Source organism: Macrobrachium rosenbergii, chromosome 15 (assembly GCF_040412425.1).
Source record: "Macrobrachium rosenbergii isolate ZJJX-2024 chromosome 15, ASM4041242v1, whole genome shotgun sequence".
Taxonomy (NCBI): domain Eukaryota; kingdom Metazoa; phylum Arthropoda; class Malacostraca; order Decapoda; family Palaemonidae; genus Macrobrachium; species Macrobrachium rosenbergii.
Window position 1 is genome coordinate 41,180,121 of NC_089755.1, and position 20,000 is coordinate 41,200,120.

At 34.8% G+C, this 20,000-nt stretch overlaps 1 protein-coding gene across 9 annotated transcripts in view; it reads left to right on the top strand.

Annotated features, from left to right (window-relative positions):
- LOC136846590 (EGFR adapter protein-like) overlaps positions 1–20,000 on the top strand; it is a 1,014,562-nt gene that overhangs the window by 281,829 nt on the left and 712,733 nt on the right. The window lies entirely within an intron of this gene.

The window sequence follows — 20,000 nt, forward strand, 5'->3', positions numbered from 1 at the left end:
CAAAAAGTTTGTATATATAGTTATATATATATATATATATATATATATATATATATATATATATATATATATATATATATATATATATAAACTGCAGAAACAAAATCCCTCCCAGCTCCACTGGGTACTTCTGTGTTAATTATGTCTACAGTAAATGCCAGGCATTCTCTTTGAAGTGGAATGCGTACAGTGGGTGTCACGTGAACGGTCTTGTGAAGTTATTTAAGGATATATTTTCGGAGTTTGAACATCATTTTGTGAGGTTGTTGGTCTACTGTCCCTTTTTTTGAGTGGCGGTTTTCATATCTCAGCATCTCTTTCTAAGTTATAGACGTATTATAGAGGTAATAACTTAGAATTGACAATTAGCGTAACCAACTCATAGACAGAAATTACCTACTAAATTTTTTATTTAGCATGGTAGCGACAGTTATTTTTAAGTCGGCTACAAACTTAATTGGAACCTCACATTTCAAGGTGGATATTTAACCCAAATTGGTTTCCTAGAGCAAGAGAAAGTTGTTTCAGGGTAGACTTTAGCCAGACGAATTATGCTAGAGGGGAGATATGGGCATTTATAGCCTTTTCGATTGATTCACATCTCCGTTTTTATCCCTTTGTTTATTCTCCTGTCACAACACACTCCGTCATCAGAGCTCTTTTGGTTCATAGCTGTTACAGAATTCAGATTAAGTCTGTCGGTAACTTTTTAAAATCTCGTATGGGCAGACAAACATCAGGTCTCTCTGTTGGTTCATAGATGTTACGAAATTTCAGCTGAATCTATCCATAACTTTTTAAAATCTCTTGTGGGCAGACATTCATCAGGTCTATTGTTTTCATAGCTAATTGCAGTTGAATATGTCGACAAATTTTTAAAATGATGGGCAGACACAGTCTCCCACACTCTATAGCGTAGGCAGCCTAATTAAACGTTAACTGGTGATTTGGTATGTCAAGATTTCTTTTTATATCTGTGGCCAGACAGTTAACTCTTGCTTGTTCCTTCTAAGAAGAAAATGCGGGTTGGGGATACTGAAGGCAAGATCTTCCTTGGGGTTGGGTGTCTTTTCACACTTGAAAACGCGCCAAGGTACTGTGGTATGAAAGACATTGTCTGGTATTAATGACGGTGCTGGTCTGTGTGTGTTTGTGTGTGTGTGTGTGTGTGTGTGTGTGTGTGTGTGTCTTTTACGTTGACGCCTATTAACGAGAACACGCACACTTGGCGGCTGTCACCGTCATAATATTTCCCTTATGGCTGGAGGTGAATTAATTTTTAAGATTTAGGCACCTGATAAAAAAGGTGAAAGGTTCAGAATGAATTTCACTGGAAATTCGAACCCAAACATATGAAAAATGCAACCCTTTAAAGTTAAACTTTCATTTTTAGGTTATTTTATGAAATCGGAAATTGAATTGGATTATATATCCGGCTAGGCTAGTTATGATCCTCATTGTGGAAACCTCTAAAGTACAAGCGACGATGCAATGCATTGTTACCCTGAAGCAATTCTCCTTGTATTTTATCTTGTACTAACATTTTTATATGTTTATTAATTAATTAATTTATTTTTCGTTCTGCAATTCCTATTACTTTCTGTTACTTTTTCAAATGAACACTATATTCTTTGGAAGTTTGAATTTCAAATTATTGACCATGTGGGCTTGTTCCATATGAATAGCGTTCATCTTCTGAATAATAATAATAATAATAATAATAATAATAATAATAATAATAAGTAATAATAATAATAATAATAATGGTGAAGAAATCTACGATGGTGTGTGTACAAATATATTAAAACACATGTTTTTTAATATATATATCTATATATATACTGTATATATATATATATATATATATATATATATATATATATATATATATATATATATATATATATATATATATATTTTACACCATTTTGGATTTCTTTTACCATTTTATTTTAATAATAATAATAATAATAATAATAATAATAATAATAATAATAATAATAATAATAAGTGCACTGAAATAACCAATCCATCGGCAATGGAATGAAACACAATACGTATTTCTACAACATATATCCGTATTCATACATGTACAATAAATGAAATATCTCACACACACACACACACACACACACATATATATATATATATATATATATATATATATATATATATATATATATATATATCTATCTATATATATATATATATATATATATATATATATATATATATATATATATATATATATATCCCTTCCATTCTTGAGCCCATGGTGTGGCAAGTTACGCTTATCAGTAATATTAAACCGCGTCATTTTAACGTTATGGCTCTCCCGGGAATCTCTCACTAATGGGTACTCATGATCGTTAGTGGAGAGATTAGTCAAGTTAATGACTTGACGCTTACTTTTACTCTCTTGCTCGTCTCCGTTCGGTGTTATTTTTAAATATCTCTGTATTTGTTGTCAGGGTTTGTTGTTCGTTGGCTTATGGGCATGTTAGTCTACGTTTCCCATTTTCCGTCATGTTGAAAGTAATGTATGTGTTGTTCCTAGGCTCTGAGATATAGACTGTACGTTTCCCATTTTCCGTCATGTTGAAAGTAATGTATGTGTTGTTCCTAGGCTCTGAGATATAGACTGTGCGTTTCCCATTTTCAGTCGTGTTGAAAGTAATGTATACGTTGTTATTAGAATCTGGGATATAGGCCTAGTTGGCAATATTATTTATTTCTACAGCAGTGGTTCCCAAACTTTTTTTAGCCGTTACCCACTTTTCTTACAGGATACTTGTCCATGGCCCACCGCCCACCGTAACCCATGACTAGGGTGACTGTCTACAGTCCTACCCACTAAACTCCTTTGGTTTTATACATACATATCCTCAGATTATGGCTCCCTGCATTCTGCTACAAGGCCCCCAGTTTGGGAACCACTGTTCTACAGTATATGGCTGTCCTATAGTAACTGACTTTATTCCGCTCATAGGGAAATTATTCGAGATTTTCCATGATGTTGGAAGTTAAGCTTGTTATTATCAGACGCTGAGAAATAGTCGGTACTTTTTTTTGTGTATAGTAAATGAATTTTTCTACTGTAAATTATTTTATTTCCACAGTGAATTACTTTATTTCTACGGTGAATGACTGTGCTTTGCAATGACATGTTTGTATTGTTTTTGCGCAGTTAAAGCCTTCGTAGTTCATGCTTGATTTGGCTGTTCGCTGTTTTTATTCTACTGCTTAAAGGAAGAAATGTGGCACCTGCTGACAAGATATCTAAGATACTTAATGTATTCTACATTCCCTGGACATAGGACTTCAAGCATCTTAAACTGTCAGAACTTCAAGCATCTAAAACTGTCAGCATAACGAAAATGTATGAATCCTTCTCTCTCTCTCTCTCTCTCTCTCTCAGGCTAGCCTGGTAAAATTGGCGAGATTTGATGTGACGATAAACTTGCCTAACGAGGGAAATTATAGTGGTTTATTGAGCAACCGTAATATTTTCCCAATGCCGTAATTTGAATAATATAACGATTATCATCTGCATGATTCTTTTTTCATTACTGTTATGAAATGCTGATTAAAAAGTTTTATAGACTGTGTGTATACATTCACACATTATCCTCTCTAAGCATTGCTGCCCCTGCTCGTTGGACTCGATGAGGGACAAGTGCTGAAAATAAAGAATAGGTAAAAAAAAGAATAGGTATACAAAGAATGGGTAGATCCCTGTGGAAATTCAACGGAGCGTCAGGCATTCCTTATTCCTTTTTCGGGTTGTACGGAAAATTGGACGGGCTAGGTGTGCAACGGTTTATGAAAAATGTATTAAAAAAATGAATAACAAAATAAAAACAGGAGGAATGCATATTGCGGTAAAAATTCTGCGGCACAGAGAAAGTAGAAAAAAAATAACAAAGAATCCTTGGCTCCCCCATAAAAAAAAAACTGAATGAGAGGGGAAGAGGGAAAACTCTAAAGAATATGTTCCCTTTTGAAATACCTTAGGATCTCGGAAGCTGTGACGCTGTGGAAAGAGCCACTGATAGTTATTCCTTATTCATTGTTGTTTATCCTGTCACTTGCCTACCTTTGTCTGGTGTATAGAAATATTTAAACATTGCTGATGATTAGAATTCAGTTTTAAGTATTTTTAAATTTGGCCCTTAACACAGAATTCCGTGTACACAAAAGGTGAGACTTTACTAATAAATAAAATACTTCGATGGCCTAGGTGGTGGACCCTTCCCTGTTACCCTTAGGGTTTCGACTTATAAAAATAAAGATTGTAATTTTTTTTTTAAACCAATGAAAAGCTCAGGTTAAATTTCCGTAAGTACAGTATACATGAGATACAAAACTCGACTATTTAAGAAGTGAAGTATGAAAATAGGGAAAATGTATTTGATACATTCGGTGAAAAGAAAATGTTTCGGCTGGTCCGGTCGTTCGTTATTGGCCAGGTGCAATCCTAATATGTCGCTGCATGCTGCGTAATTTGTCGTTTCTGCCACCAGCGAATTTTCTTACTGTTGGTGCTAGGAATCAGAACAAGTGGCTTAGCCTAATATTTTTATTTCAAAATAATTTTTGCCACTTTTCAAACCAGGTGGCAGGGAAGAGGCCTACTCGAAATTACCGTAATATTTTGACTTTTCAAAGTGTTAATGAGGCAAAACTTCCTTGGATCATGCTGGTTTAGGCCACGAATTGTTTGTTTATTATCATGCCTAGATTTATATAGAATCATAAAAACCGGTAAATTGCTATGAATACCTGTCATAATTTCTTTTTGGAGCATATATTTAGGGATTAACCCTTATTAAGTAGGGATTTTTTGTAATGAATAATGACAAAAATTACTTCTAACAAAATAACAAGTCCAAGTTATGATAATCATTATAGTGCGCGTATGGTTCACACTTTCTAAATAGGATTTAATTTTTGCAAATATCCCGACTTAGTTTTATAACAGGGCGCGTCTTCCTCCATATAAAGAAATAACATGAAAATTATCTTGTAGATATATTTTGAAGCAAAATCCTTATAAATAACATGAAAAAATATCATATAAATATATTTTGAAGCAAAATGGTTCTAGGTTAAGTTCTATTCTCGAACGGTAATAATTGGCATAGAAAAAATTACTAGATGGTGCGTAGAGCCCACATCCATTTTGGTGAAAACCAGGGAGCTTCTGCTTTTGTTATGTAGGTCACTCATAGTCTGTTTCATTCAAGTCTGATATGTTGTCCAATAACATCCTGACCTAAGGACCTTTCTGTCTTCGATGATACCTCTCTGAACCTGTCGAAGGGCTGTCGGTGGAACTTTGCCCCTCGTGTAATTTTGCTAAATAGGCATTTTTTGGTAGGCCCTTGTATGCTGTTGATGTTTCGAGTGTAGGGTACACGTTAAGACTTACTCACTCAACTCATAAATACTATATTTCTTTCTGTTTCACAGGTCCGACTTTCGCGTAGATATATTCGCTTACCTGCAGCAAAAAGCCTATTCAAAAGAGGTCACGACAAGACTTGTGCTCCTGGCTGTCAGAATCTTTTTTAATCTGCCCGTCACCTGTTTCCCGCCTGTCTCCTGTCCTTTCTTCTTCCTCCCTCAAGCATGCTTCTCTCTCTCACTCCAGCTTTACCAAAATAAATATTGAATGAAAGTCCAGTTATAATCAGTTTTATATTTTCGTGCGGTGACCATTGCTTTTAAGATATACCTTGATGAAGAAATAATAGATTTAAGGATATATTTTTATTTTAAGGATATGATTGAGAAATCCAGATTTTCTTGCTTAAAGAATGTATATAGATGAAATATCTCTTAATTATTTTATTTACATATTTAGCGTTAGGTATTAAGCACTGATCACATCTTAAATTCGCTGATGTAAAATTTTGTCATTTTAGTAATTGTTTCTTCCGTATGGGACATTCTTTGCCATTAGAGAGAGAGAGAGAGAGAGAGAGAGAGAGAAACTGGCGGTGATTATCATTATTTAATCATAAAACCACGAAGTAAAAATTTATTTTATTTCCTAGGGTATTGTGTAAATCTAGTTGTTTACTCGTGCAGAGAAAAGAAAATGAAAGATTTTACTCATTTTCCAGTGTGCATACGTTTTAGATTAATTTGTTAATGGATCTTGTACTTTTGTTTGTCGTTGTATCTCGAGTTTCCATTTGCTAATTTTTTGTTTTATTGTTCATATTGCAATCTTTTGTGTTATTTCTTGTATCTGTTTCTCCAAGTTAAAAATTTGTCATTTTGTAATTTTGGTGATTCCGCTATAAATATAATTTTTTCAATTTATATTATTCTCGTTTATTTTGATAATTGTCACCTGTTCAAATTGTCTTGAAGTGTACATATAAATGATTGCACAAGGTTGCCGAGTTTTCGCTTCCGTTCGCTACAAATTGAGACAGAACCTTCCTCAAATCATAAAAGAGGAAAGAAGGAAAAAGATACAACCGTCCCTTGAATACCCGTACGCACCGTGTTATGGCCGAGGAACAGACTTGTGTTTATCGAAGTGCAGGTGATAAGAAGCTCGGCCGCGATACCATCTTAAACAAACCTCAAGATAATTGGAGTACCAGAAGCGTAAACATCGTAGTACCCGCATAGGATGGGATGGGATAAAGACTCTTCCATCTCGGATACGTAGGGATCGTATTTCCGTATTTCAAGTTCGCCCGTGTTAAGTCCGCGGTAGAAAGCCCCGTGTGTTTTCACTCGCGATGCATAGGTCTCATCTCTGCTCGTTTTAAATAATAAATGTCGATGTTTTAATGTTAAAATTGGCGAGTTTTGTTCCTTAGGAAATGTAGTATTCGTGAGTTTAATTGCGAGATTTAGGTCGAAATAATAAAGATTATATTCAAGAACGTAAACGATAGAGGTTTTCTAGTGTCGTCCAGGTGGCCCGCACGTGTTTATGTTTTCGATATCATAAAAGTAAGATTTGTCAATAAAGTTTTATTCATCGCTTTATTTTCGGACATCCTCTTCTGATATTAAGGCTGGAAATACATTGCATGATTGTGTTCCAGGCTGTTAACATTTTCGTTATTTACTGTATTCAGAAATTAAAACATAAATTTCTCTCTCTCTCTCTCTCTCTCTCTCTCTCTCTCTCTCTCTCTCTCTCTCTCTCTCTCTCTCTCTGAGCAGAACCACATGAAATTCGATGATATTGAGAACATAACTTCCTTGCTGATCTAATGTAACATTTACAGAGTTAAATATTTTTTTTTATGTCGACTGTCAAACGTATTTCTTCGTTTTAGAAAGGATTAATGAAGGAAAATTATCTGACAAATTGCTTAATGCTTCACTGTATAGTAAATGCACAGTTTGCACAATAAACGGCAAAGGCTACGTACGGTTTGTAGCAGAACTGATTTCGTTCCGTATACGTTTTCAGATTTCCTCCTATCTGGTGACTTGCTTAAGACTGAATGATCATTCCTTCTTCCCACAACGGTAATTGACTACGGAAATTACTTCACAATTTCTTGAAGCATTTCGTTTTAGCTTCTTGCCGATGCTATCAGGCAGCTTTATGTGGAGATATCTTGACGCGTCCAAAGAAAGAAGTGTCTCATATGGAATGCGAAGGATACATTCGCATCTCCTGAAGGGACAGCTAAATGGAAGTGAGAGAAATGTGTTCGTTTGCAGGTTTTACGAACAAATAGACTACATTAGCCGTAGGTCCAGAGGTCTGAATGTCAACTTAGGTGGAATCATAAATGAAATTGTCAGGATAAGATTCGAGTTATTTTGGTGCAGTTATGGCTAGCCATTCTTTTTGCAGGATATAAGTTCAGCTGCGTGATAGGTCTCGTTTTAGCGGTGTGGTTAAAATCTTCTATGACTTCGGCACGGGTGTGGTTAAAATCGGTAGAGTTTCTATGACTTCGGCACGGGCATTTGAAGAATTGAATTTATTTCGGTGATAGAAATCCATTTTCGGTATAATGTGGTTCGGATTATGACTTCCCGGCACGGGCATTGGAAGTTGAATAAATCTTCTATGATTCATGGGTGACTTTAACCAGCGTGGATTAACATCCAAGTTGAAGGATTAAATCTTCTTCGGTGACTTCAGCAACGTGTACAGCTTATTGGTCATTATTGAGAAAGTTGGATAAATGGCCGATCTTCTTCAGTGAACTGGCACTGGCATTGAAATTGTCTATGACTTGCACGGGATTGAATAAATCTTCTTCAGTGACTTCAGCATGGTCATTGGAGGTTGAATAAATCTTCTTCAGTGACTTCAGCGTGGTCATTGGAAGTTAAATAAATCTTCTTCAGTGACTTCAGCGTGGTCATTGGAAGTTAAATAAATCTTCTTCAGTGACTTCAGCCTGGTCATTGGAGGTTGAATAAATCTTCTTCAGTGACTTCAGCATGGTTATTGGAAGTTGAGATCGGTTAATAATCACTTGAGAACCTACTACAGGTTAGCTTTGTCACTTTAATGAAACGTTTGTAGTATTTTATAACTACAAGATTTTCAGGAATAGCTGTGTGTGTGTGTGTGTGTGTGTGTGTGTGTGAGAGAGAGAGAGAGAGAGAGAGAGAGAGAGAGAGAGAGAGAGAGACAGAGAGAGAGAGAGAGAGAGAGTTCTCAAATAAATGTTAATTTTCGAAAATACCCCTAACCTGAGATATATATATATATATATATAATATATATATATATATATATATAATAAATATATATGTATATATATACATATATATATATGTATATATATATATATATATATATATATATATATATATATATATATATATATATAAAATATCAGATACACAATAGAAAAAAACAACTCCTATTCCGTGTCTGTGTTCCACTGTTTCGCTGCTTGTTTTATTTTTAGGGGACCAATTCACGAGAAAGGTCAGGGTCATTTGGATGTCAGTGATTCATAGGAAGCATGTCTTGGGGAAGATTTGTGTTTGGGAGCTTAAATTATTTAAATGCTTTTGAGTGTGTACGATGTTTTTGTGTTTATGTTATATATATATATATATATATATATATATATATATATATATATATATATATATATATTAATTAATTATATATATATATATATATATATATATATATATATATATATATATATACAGTGTGACTTTTTAGTCACATATGAAATATTTATTTTGTTTAAATATATAATACACATATACATGTATATATATATATATATATATATATATTACATGACTTTAGTCAGCATATGAAATATTTATTTTATTTAATTCTTTTACAAAAATTGACGGCATTGTAACTTACAGCCTAACGGCTAAACAACAGGCGCTTGTTCGCCCGGCCTTAGTAACGGCATCAGTGCTTTCGTTCATTGATGCTATAGCTCCAGTCTACTTAAATGTCATTCACTCATTCACCCGGCGATGCTGCCCAGATCGTATTCTTTCTGATACAGACTCGTTGTGTCCTCGGCTTTCTTTGTAAATTATTCTCTGCTGCCTTTAGACCGAGTGTTTGATCCTGTCTCGTTTTCTCCACCAACGTCGGAACCCGCTTGAGGCAATGAAGGTGTTACTCAAGGTTCTTCGCATCGTCCCTTCGGCCCCTAGATGCAACCTCTTTCATTCTTTTTTCTCTACCTCCGTTCATGTTATCTTTCTCCCACCTTACTTTCCACCTTCTCCTAACAATTGTTTCATAGTGCAACTGCGAGGTTTTCCTCCTGTTACACCTTTCAAACCTTTTCACCTCCAGTTTCCTTGTCAGCTCTTAATGACCTCACAGGTCCCAGCGCTTGGCCCTTGGCCTAAATTGTATTTTCCATTTCCATTTTCACCAGCTTCGGACCTGGACCACCAAGTCCGGGACTCATAAGAGATGCAGGGTGGACTCGTGTCAAGTTAGGGTTGTGAACATTACAAAGTTCAGACTGGTCTCTGAACTAAAAGTTTCCATTTTCAGAACGGCATACTTGTCATTTATGGGTTCTACATCAAGCTAAATGGTTTTAGGTACGTTACCAGATTGTCTGGAAATAGGAAGTGGCATTTCAGTTAGCTGATATGTCAAGAGAGGTCGAAAATGAAAGATATTGTCGGAGAATAAAACAAAAACGAAAGAAAGAACAAATTTTCAACTATAAATTCAGTTCTTATTTTGTACACATCTCATTATACTCATGTATAGCCTATATATACATACATACATATATATATATATATATATATATATATATATATATATATATATATATATATATATATATATATATATATATATATATATATATATATATATATATATATATATATATATATATATATATATATATGAATTTTATCACATCACCATGATTCATATACAAGCATTACAGCAAATGTCATTTGATATCCAATTCTCTCTACTCGGAAATAATATATTTTCATATATGTTACGAAGGGGAATTTTTTAGTTGAAAATAAGTTCGTCGTCTCGTGGGCTCGAATATATATATACATATTATATATATATATATATATATATATATATATATATATATATATATATATATATATATATATATTATACATATATATATATATATATATATATATATATATATATATATATATATATATATATATATATATATATATATATTTTACTCACAGACCGATGGAATGGTAAACTTAATACCTGATATTTACCCCCATCTTTAAGGAAAAAACGAAAAGAAGAAGAAATAAATGATAGAGAACAAAACTTAATTCCAGTGTAACTGATTAACCCTCCTATTGAAAGTTAGGGAGATTGTCATGTACATACGTGCCGTACATTTTTGCTAATCCACATATTTTTGCACACGTAAATTTGCATATGTAAATTTAGATGTTTGTTGACCGTTTTTAGGCGATATAGAGTGCCGGTCGTATTGCAGTCAACGAGCTTAATTTAGTTTTATTCGTAGAAATTGCCCTAAATGTAAATGGGAGTTCAGCGTTGCTGTTCACGTCACGGGCGCAATAGCCTAAACAAAGTTGTTATGTCCTTATGGGACGACATGTCTCAATAAAATGGTCGATGTAAATTTCAGAATATTTTCAAGACTTCTTCTTCTCGGGTCTCATCTGTTTTTGCAGTGGTGCAATGCAGTGCATGTCAGTATATATGCATTGCTAGACTCGCCCATTTGTTTACAAATGCTTCTTGTTGGAATGAACATTTCTTGGGCTGTTGAAATATTATGGCGTTAGTGAATTATGAATGCAGTGAAGACTGCATATTTTCCCTACAGTGACATGGAATAATAAGAATGATTCTTTTAACAAATTATGATTGATACTTTTTTTTCGTGCTACTTAGGCTAAGTACTCGCAACTCGGTGGCCACGGCTGAACATGGCTTAAAAAAAGAATATTTTAATATAATCTGTTTATCCTGTACCAATCCCTTCAAGAGATGTACTTTCTTTTTGAAATCATATTACATGCTTGAACGAGCTACTTTTTCTTCTTGAAGGAAAATGGTTCAGTATGTGAGGATTTTTCGGAGTACTTTTCATTTGACATACTTTTCATTTGACATATTTTCTTAATTGCTACGTATCACCATCTTTTGCACATTATACCTATACTATTCACCGTACTGATTATAAAGCAACCTTAGGCGTCATACTACTTCTTTCTCCCCTTCCCAACTGAAACTGCTGATTTACTCCCAGATCAAACCGTAATCTCTCTCTCTCTCTCTCTCTCTCTCTCAGCTTCCCGATTCGTGAAAAGAGAAAGGGAAAGAAATATTTTTGGGGGGAGGTGAGGTTGAGGTCCTAGGGGTTGAGGAAACGAACTCCCCTCTGCCCCCCGTGCCTTCTCTCACCCCAATTATCTACGTGTCTGTCTGCATGGGCCTATCGTTTTCAAGGAGGACAGTCCTACCCCCTCGAATGGCACTCCAAGTATGACCTCGAGTTCTAGACGTGGCTTTATGTTCCCCTTTATAGCGTTAAATAGGTGAGCTGGAGAGGGCGGCTTGTTGCTCTTCGTTGGGGTGGGGAGAGGGTTCTGTGGAGGAATTTTAGACTTTATAATATTTTTTAGGCCTACTGTTTTTGTTTTAAAGTTGCGGATTTGTCTCTCCATTTAGCATTTTTATTATTGGGCATAATCAGATTTGCTTTCCATTAAGAATAGGTAAATAATGTCGGGTACGGTTAGAACTCGGATGGGTGACCGTCCGGAAATACTGGAGGTCATTGGCATATAAGCCCCGTACTATTATACGGAAATGCAGGCCTAACACCTATTGGAGCATCGCTTTGTAAAGGGGAACAGCTTGCAAATACACGCTAAGATTATATATATATATATATATATATATATATATATATATATATATATATATATATATATATATATATTATATATATATATATATATATATACATATATATATATATATATATATATATGTATATATGCATGGATATACATATATAAATATATATAATATATATATATATATATATGAAAATTATAAAAATATAGGCTATATATTTTATATATATATATACATATATAAATATATATATATATATATATATATATATATATATATATAAATTATATAAAAAATATATATACCTATATAAATGTATTATATATACATATATATATATATATATATATATATATATATATATATATATATATATATATATATATATATATATATATATATACTGTATATATAAAATTGACGCCTTTTCCCCAGCAAAGTGTTGGTTTCAGAACGTATGAGCTTCCCAGATTGTAGCAAGTTTTAATGGATGAGGTTGCTAATCCTTTGCTCATTTCCAGTTTAGCTGCAACCCTCCAAACTAGACTAACCACCGGGTACTCAATTCATTGCTTAGATCCTCAGAGGAACAGTGGATAATTCTGGCATATCCAAAGGCATGTGCATTAATGACGTTCATTATTTAGCAAGGTTTTCAGCGTTTTTAAACATTCGCCGTGATTTACTTTTTAAAGCAAGCTTCTCGACTATTCCATTCACAGCCTAATTTTCCGGTTTTCCTTCAGAATTAAAAAAATAAATAAATAAAAAAAAATAAAAAAAAAATGTTCCGCGCTGTTACTCCACCTCGTTCACCTGCCCGTAAACTCGATTGCTCCCGTAGCAGGGCGACAGCGTAACATGAAGGGATTTTGGGAATAAGCCAATTTTCTAACGAGTTCCAAGATAATGGACAGTCTAAAGGACAAGCGTTTTGGGACATTACTCTGATAAATCCACTTCCGTTGTTTTAATGGCGACTATTTTAAGGTATATTGTAGGCTTTATTTAAAGTCTTGTGCAACATATCGTAGATAATTCATTATGGATTGGTTTTCACCATTTATTCATCAGTTCATGGTTGTATTGTTTAGGTTCTTATGTTGTGCATAGATGTACCAGTAATTCACTAAGATTATGTGACCAGTGTTTTTTCAGTTCGAATGGTAAACCTTTGCAAGATGCCTTTGTAACTGCACATCTTCACCATACTTTTGTTTTAGTGCTGTCCTTTGTACTGTAGGCTATTTGGTTTTTTACGCATACTTGCCTGAAGCTAAAAATCGTAAAACTACGTTACAAATAATTTTTCATTCAAAGATCATCCTACGATTTTTTTTTTTTTAAATATTTTGAGATTATTTTGAATATTTATTCCATAGCATCACTGTTTCCCACAGAGAAGTTACATTCATCTCCCCTCCTACATTCTTCCCCCTCTGACATCGCCTTCCCTTGTTATCTGATCCTTGAAAGAAACCTCATCAAAGAGAGAGAGAGAGAGAGAGAGCAGCTGCTGTTGCTTTCGAGGATCGAGATCTCTTCTCTCTCTCTCGCTCACATAAGATGCAGAGAAAGAATCTGTAAACAATGGGGCGAGATCTTAGTTGTTTAGTGGGTCTTAGACGGTAGGCTTTTGGCTGTCCCTTCTTTTGAAGATTCTCTCTTCTCTCTCTCTCTCTCTCTCTCTCTCTCTCTCTCTCTCTGGGTTCTTAGCACAGTCGTGGCGCGTTCAGATTACAAACTGAACGACCAGCGTTCGATTTCCGAACCTGACGACGTTGGCCAATAAACGCGCGTTCTATAGTATTAGTGCTTAGTAGTTAGTTGGTTCATGTTGTAAGCAGCTAGGGTGGAAAGAGAAAGAAAGTAGATAAGAGGAAAAACTGCAGACGTGAATGTTTAGTAACCTGTCGAAATTTATACCGTCAAAACGGGAGTCTCTCTCACTCTCTCTCTCTCTCTCTCTCTAAATGTGTGTTTGAATGGTAAAGTTATACATTTTCCCCAGGGCCATTTTGTTTACAATTTCATGCGGTTTTTATGCGCAAGGGTTATTGTGTTCGTTCGCCGCCCACCGTGATACATTCTTTGTTTTGTTTTGTCACAGAGAAGATACATATTAGTGTTAAGTGATAATGTAGTTAGCCCTTGAGTCTTGTTTTTTATGCGAACTATTTCGTATGCAAATCCTTTGTGTGTAAACTGGGCCCGTTTGCGTAACCTGATATGGAAACAACATTAAAAGAAGTTTAATAAAGTCGTAACATATGGGAATGTTGACATTGTGGTGCTACAAAGCAATTCGTGCGGTTGTTGCCAAGCAGTCATTTAGACGTTTATTTTTTCTTTTCGGCAAATGATAATTAAAATGTATACTTTGTAAAGATACAGAGCCGCCATTTTGACATTTATTTTTTTCTTTGCAGTAAATGATAACTAAAATTTAGTTTTTTTTTTTTTAAGATTCAAAGCTCATCCATAATGGCATCGTTAACAGTAATGGTAAAACACGTAAAATTATTTCTTCTTATGCATTAATATTTTTTCTATATGCTAAGCGCTAAAGCTTTCAGGTTATATGAATTTTTGACGCCAAGTGTCCTCGTGTAGATCATTATTTTTTTTTTTTTTCCCTCTTGGCATTCCTCTCCTTTGATTTCCCCTGATTGATTTGGCCTTGCACGGGTTCTTCACTGTCGGCTCTGAAGACAAATTGTATCCAATTTTGGTGGAAAAATACTGGCGAACTTTTGTTCAGGAGCGCGTTTGCTTCTCCCAAATCAAGAGCTTCGAGGTGGTTTTTATTTTATGTTTTTTTGCAGTCAACACCAATCGAACAAGAAAAGTTTCTTTTATATGTATGAGTATATATAATTATTTATATATATATATATATATATATATATATATATATATATATATATATATATATATATATACACACACAGTTTTACAATATTAAACTTGATCACTTGCAAAATTGTTCTGTGCATTGATACGATTATTAACAGGACCTCATTTAAACACTATGGTAGCTAACGGAGATTTACAATAAAAAAGTTATAAGCTTTCAAGGATTTTCTGTCCTCATCGTCTGGTAGCTTAAAAATAATCGGCTACTTGACGATGAGGACATGAAGTCCTTGAAAGCCTGTAACTTTTCTTTTTATAAAATCTCCGTTAGATACCTTCTTGTTAAAATTAGGTCCTGGTATTTTTGTGGAAACATAATCGGGAGGTTATGAGAAATAAATCGCCATCAACAGTATATTTTACAACAAGATGAGATAGCTATGAACCTGATAGGATGCTGAACTTACGAACTCGGTTAATATTGAGTCGTGATGTTAGAAACATTTGATGTTAATGAAAATTCTCTCGGTTGGAAAGGTTAAATACTGGAGACTGATGACATTAGGGTTTTTTTTGTTTTGTTTTGTGTGATTCTAACATCCGCTTTCAAGATATTTTTTCATAAGGAGGGAAATTCCCAGTCATTTTGCCCCGGAAGCGTCAGTGGTTTGCCTTTTGTTGTCCTTTTAATATTTTGGACGATTCTGCCCCATTGGTCTTTAAAGTGGAATGTTAACCTCTGACTCATGTTGAGCTATTTACGTATTGTCTTACATGTAAAATTTATTTGCATTTCCCTTTTCCTTTATTGTTGGATGTTATTCTTTTTCATTTTGTAATTCTAATCATCCTTGCTTACATGTTCAGTATGCAATTGTCAGGGATTTATAATTATAAACTTCATTTTAGCTCCAGAATTGAAATTTGAAAATGAAAGATTAATTTGTAAGGAACTATGGCCTTATCCTCTTGAATGATGATTCAATGAAAGCAGTGATGAATAACAACTCTAGATGACTCATGAAACTCATCCTTCCCAAACAGACTATGAGTAATAGAGCAAGATGTTCACAATTTGCGGCCGGGTGGGTTAGAATGAAGACTGACAGAGGTATTCTGTAGAAAGAGACGAATTATTACTGGGAGACAGCTCGATGCCAGAATATGCTGGTATCAGAGAGAGAGAGAGAGAGAGAGAGAGAGAGAGAGAGAGAGAGAGAGAGAGGAGGGAGGAGAGACTTCTTTTCCTTTAGTATCTAGGTTTTTTAAATAACACTCTTGCCAACTATATTTTCTTGAAAAGGATTTGTTAGACCTGTTACCTGGTGTAGCCTAAATTACTAGAATTTCCCTCGGAATCCCTAAAACCCAGAGGCCGTTGAAATATGCTTTCCGTCATAAAAAAACATACACACATACACACACATACACACACAACCACACACACACACAGAGTGCTGAAAATTTGATCCCATTTCCTTGGGAGTATCAGCCATCTCAAAAGTAATACAGAATTACTAAACGTCTTAGTAATAATTAGAATAGAATACTTGAGTTCCTGTAAAGCTCACAGATCATTTAGCTCTCTCTCACACACACACACACTCACATACACACACACACACTCTCATAAACTTCTGCCTCTCTCTCTCTCTCTCTCTCTCTCTCTCACTCTCTCACAAAATAGACTCTCATAAACACAGACTCTCATAAACTCTCTCTCTCTCTCTCTCTCTCTCTCACCTACACATACACACACACACACACACACTCTCTTAAACTTCTGCCTCTCTCTCTCTCTCTCTCTCTCTCTCTCTCTCTCTCTCTCTTCTCTCACACACACACACACACACACACACACACACACACACACACACACACCTCATAAACTTCTCTCTCTCTCTCTCTCTCTCTCTACTCTCTGTACGTGCAAGCCTTACGCAGTTTTTTTTTCCACATTGTGATGGCCGTATGCGAGCGGGGCCTGATGCCCTGAAAGCGCTCTCTGTATAATCCATTACGCTAACAAAGTGCACTGGACAGACTTTGTGCTTGCTTTAGTCACGACGAAATTTACTTCTTTTAATGTATTTTCGTTTATTATATCTTTAGCTGAGAGAAAAATTCGTTGTTTACGTATGTATATCAAGAGTTTTTATGCATAGGTGAATGCAACTGTAATTGATAACCCTGCGTCGTTATAGTTATATATTTATATCTGTGATGGAAAATATTAACTTTTGCTCTTGAATTCGTTCAGTATATTTTAAGCTGACTGGAAAGAATCCATCGTTTGTTTGTGCATTTAAATAATTTCTATGCGTAGGTGAATGCAGCTTTATTGATACCTCTTTGTCGTTGTTGTTTAGTTTTTTTTTTATGGAAAATATTAGTTTATGTTCTTCAAACGTGCCACGATATTCATTTACAGATTTTTTTTTTATCTTTTTATGGGTAAATGAACTCATACTTCATAAATCTTAAAATTTATGCGTTATCTGTTTGTACTATTGTTCTTGTACACAGACTTGGTAGGATATGACTGTCCAAATTAAGTTATTTGTAGTTTATTTATTTTATCTCTTTTTTGCATAGGGACCTTCTATTCCGTGCAAGCTTGCGTTGCAAGTGTCTGACATTGTAGGCTTTTTTCTGTACCAAGATTTGCTGATGATAGTAATAATAAAAGTAACGCTGATGATAGTAATAATAAAAGTAACGCTGATGTTAGTAATAATAAAAGTAACGCTGATGATAGTAATAATAAAAGTAACTGGTTAGATAAAGATATATTAGAAATTAAAAAAATCGGCCCAATGACATTTGACCCATTTTTTCAAAATATCACGAAAATTTGGTAAAGAAAAAAATAATCGCTGTTATTACAGCCCTCCGTAGTAACAATGAAAATTCATAGAAGAATTATCTCTGTTAATACAGTCCTTCGTAGGAACTTAAGAAAAATCCATATTCAAGTTTTTATGCAATGTTCAGTATTTCCATAGAGTTCCTTCAGATTAGCTCATTCTCTTTTTTTCTTAGGGCTGCTGAAACGCAAACAAACAAAGACACAAACAGCCCCAAACGAGAGACAGTCTCCTGGTTAAGTAAAAAATAATCTCTGTTATTACAGTCCTTTGAAATGCTGGATGAAAGTTCATATTTACTTTTTAATGTAATGATCAGTACTTCCATAGAGTTCCTTAAAATTGGCTCATATTTTTTCTTAGTCCTGCTAAAAAAAATCAGAATTTTGTCATGTGCTCCCATTTTTTTTTTCAAAATATGAAAATTTGTTAAAAAAAAATAATCTCTGTTATTACACCCTCCCTTTTGAAATACTGGATGAAAGTTCATATTTACGTTTTGATGTGATGATCAATATTTCCATAGAGTTCGTTTAATTTCGCTCATATTCTTTTCTTAGTCCTGCTAAAAAAAAAAAGTCAGACTTTTTTCATGTGCTCCATTTTTTCAAACTATGAAAATTTGGTAAAATATAATCTCTGTCATTACAGCCCGTTGAAATACTGGATGAAAATCCATATTTAGGCTTTGATGTGAAAGATGAATATTTCCATAGAGTTCATTCAATTTCGCTCATATTCTTTTCTTAGTCCTGCTGAAACAAAAATCAAACGAAAACGCAAACAAACCTCAGCGGGAGATAATCTCCCGGTTAATGTAACTAGATTCCTTGACAAACATTGGTGACGTGACCTCAGACACCAGTAATCGCTTTTGGAAGTCCTTCCTAGGCGGTGGTGATTAGGGTGCTGGAAGGTTTGACTGTGATGGACCTTTCGGTTTGGAGTTCCGTAGCCCGCTTCTGGTATTACATCTCTACTCTCTCTCGTATCATGCTGATCCTTGAATCTCAATCATCAGAAGAAGCTGATCTTCTCAATTCTCTCTCTCTCTCTCTCTCTCTCTCTCTCTCTCTCTCTCTCTCGTATCATGTTGTTTCTTGAATCTCGATCATCAGAAGAAGTGTTTTAATTTCTCTCTCTCTCTCTCTCTCTCTCTCTCTCTCTCTCTCTCTCTCTCTCTCGTATCATGCTGATCCTTGAATCTCTGATCATCAGGAAGTGTTTCTCTCTCTCTCTCTCTCTCTCTCTCTGCTCTCTCTCTCTCTCTCTATCATCTTGTATCATGTTGATCTTGAATCTCATCAGAAGTGTTTCAATTCTCTCTCTCTCTCTCTCTCTCTCTCTCTCTCTCTCTCTCTCTCTCTCTCTCTCTCCTCATATCATTTGATTCTTGAATCTCGATCATCAGAAGTGTTTTAATCTCTCTCTCTCTCTCTCTCTCTCTCTCTCTCTCTCTCTCGGAAATTTGTTTTTCTGTCTTTGGCATCTGATATGCATTGAAAACTTATCCATATCTTTTGCAATAAAGATTGTCTCTTATCATGAAGTTTTACATTTCAAACTTGTAGGACACACTGACATCTCTTACAGGAGCAACTTACTGACGTTATCACGGCTTCTTGTTTTTATATTTTTCATAATATTAGAACTCGTGACGTCGTTCGCACAAAGACAAAAGAGGACGAAATAGACATTTCTTGGTTTTGTAGTGAGTGAGAATGAACAACCATAACAAAGCAAGTGCTCTGAAAAATGAGGGTTGGTGATCAGAAAGGGGATACAAAAAAAAAAAAGAGCAGGAAACGAGGCAATTAAAAATGGCAGGAAAATGAGGAAAGTGGACGAGGGGCATTGGAGAAGGAGGGGGAGGGGGAGATGAGGAGAAAGAGAAGGATGGTGTCTCGAGTGTAATGAGCGGTCGTAATGAGTAT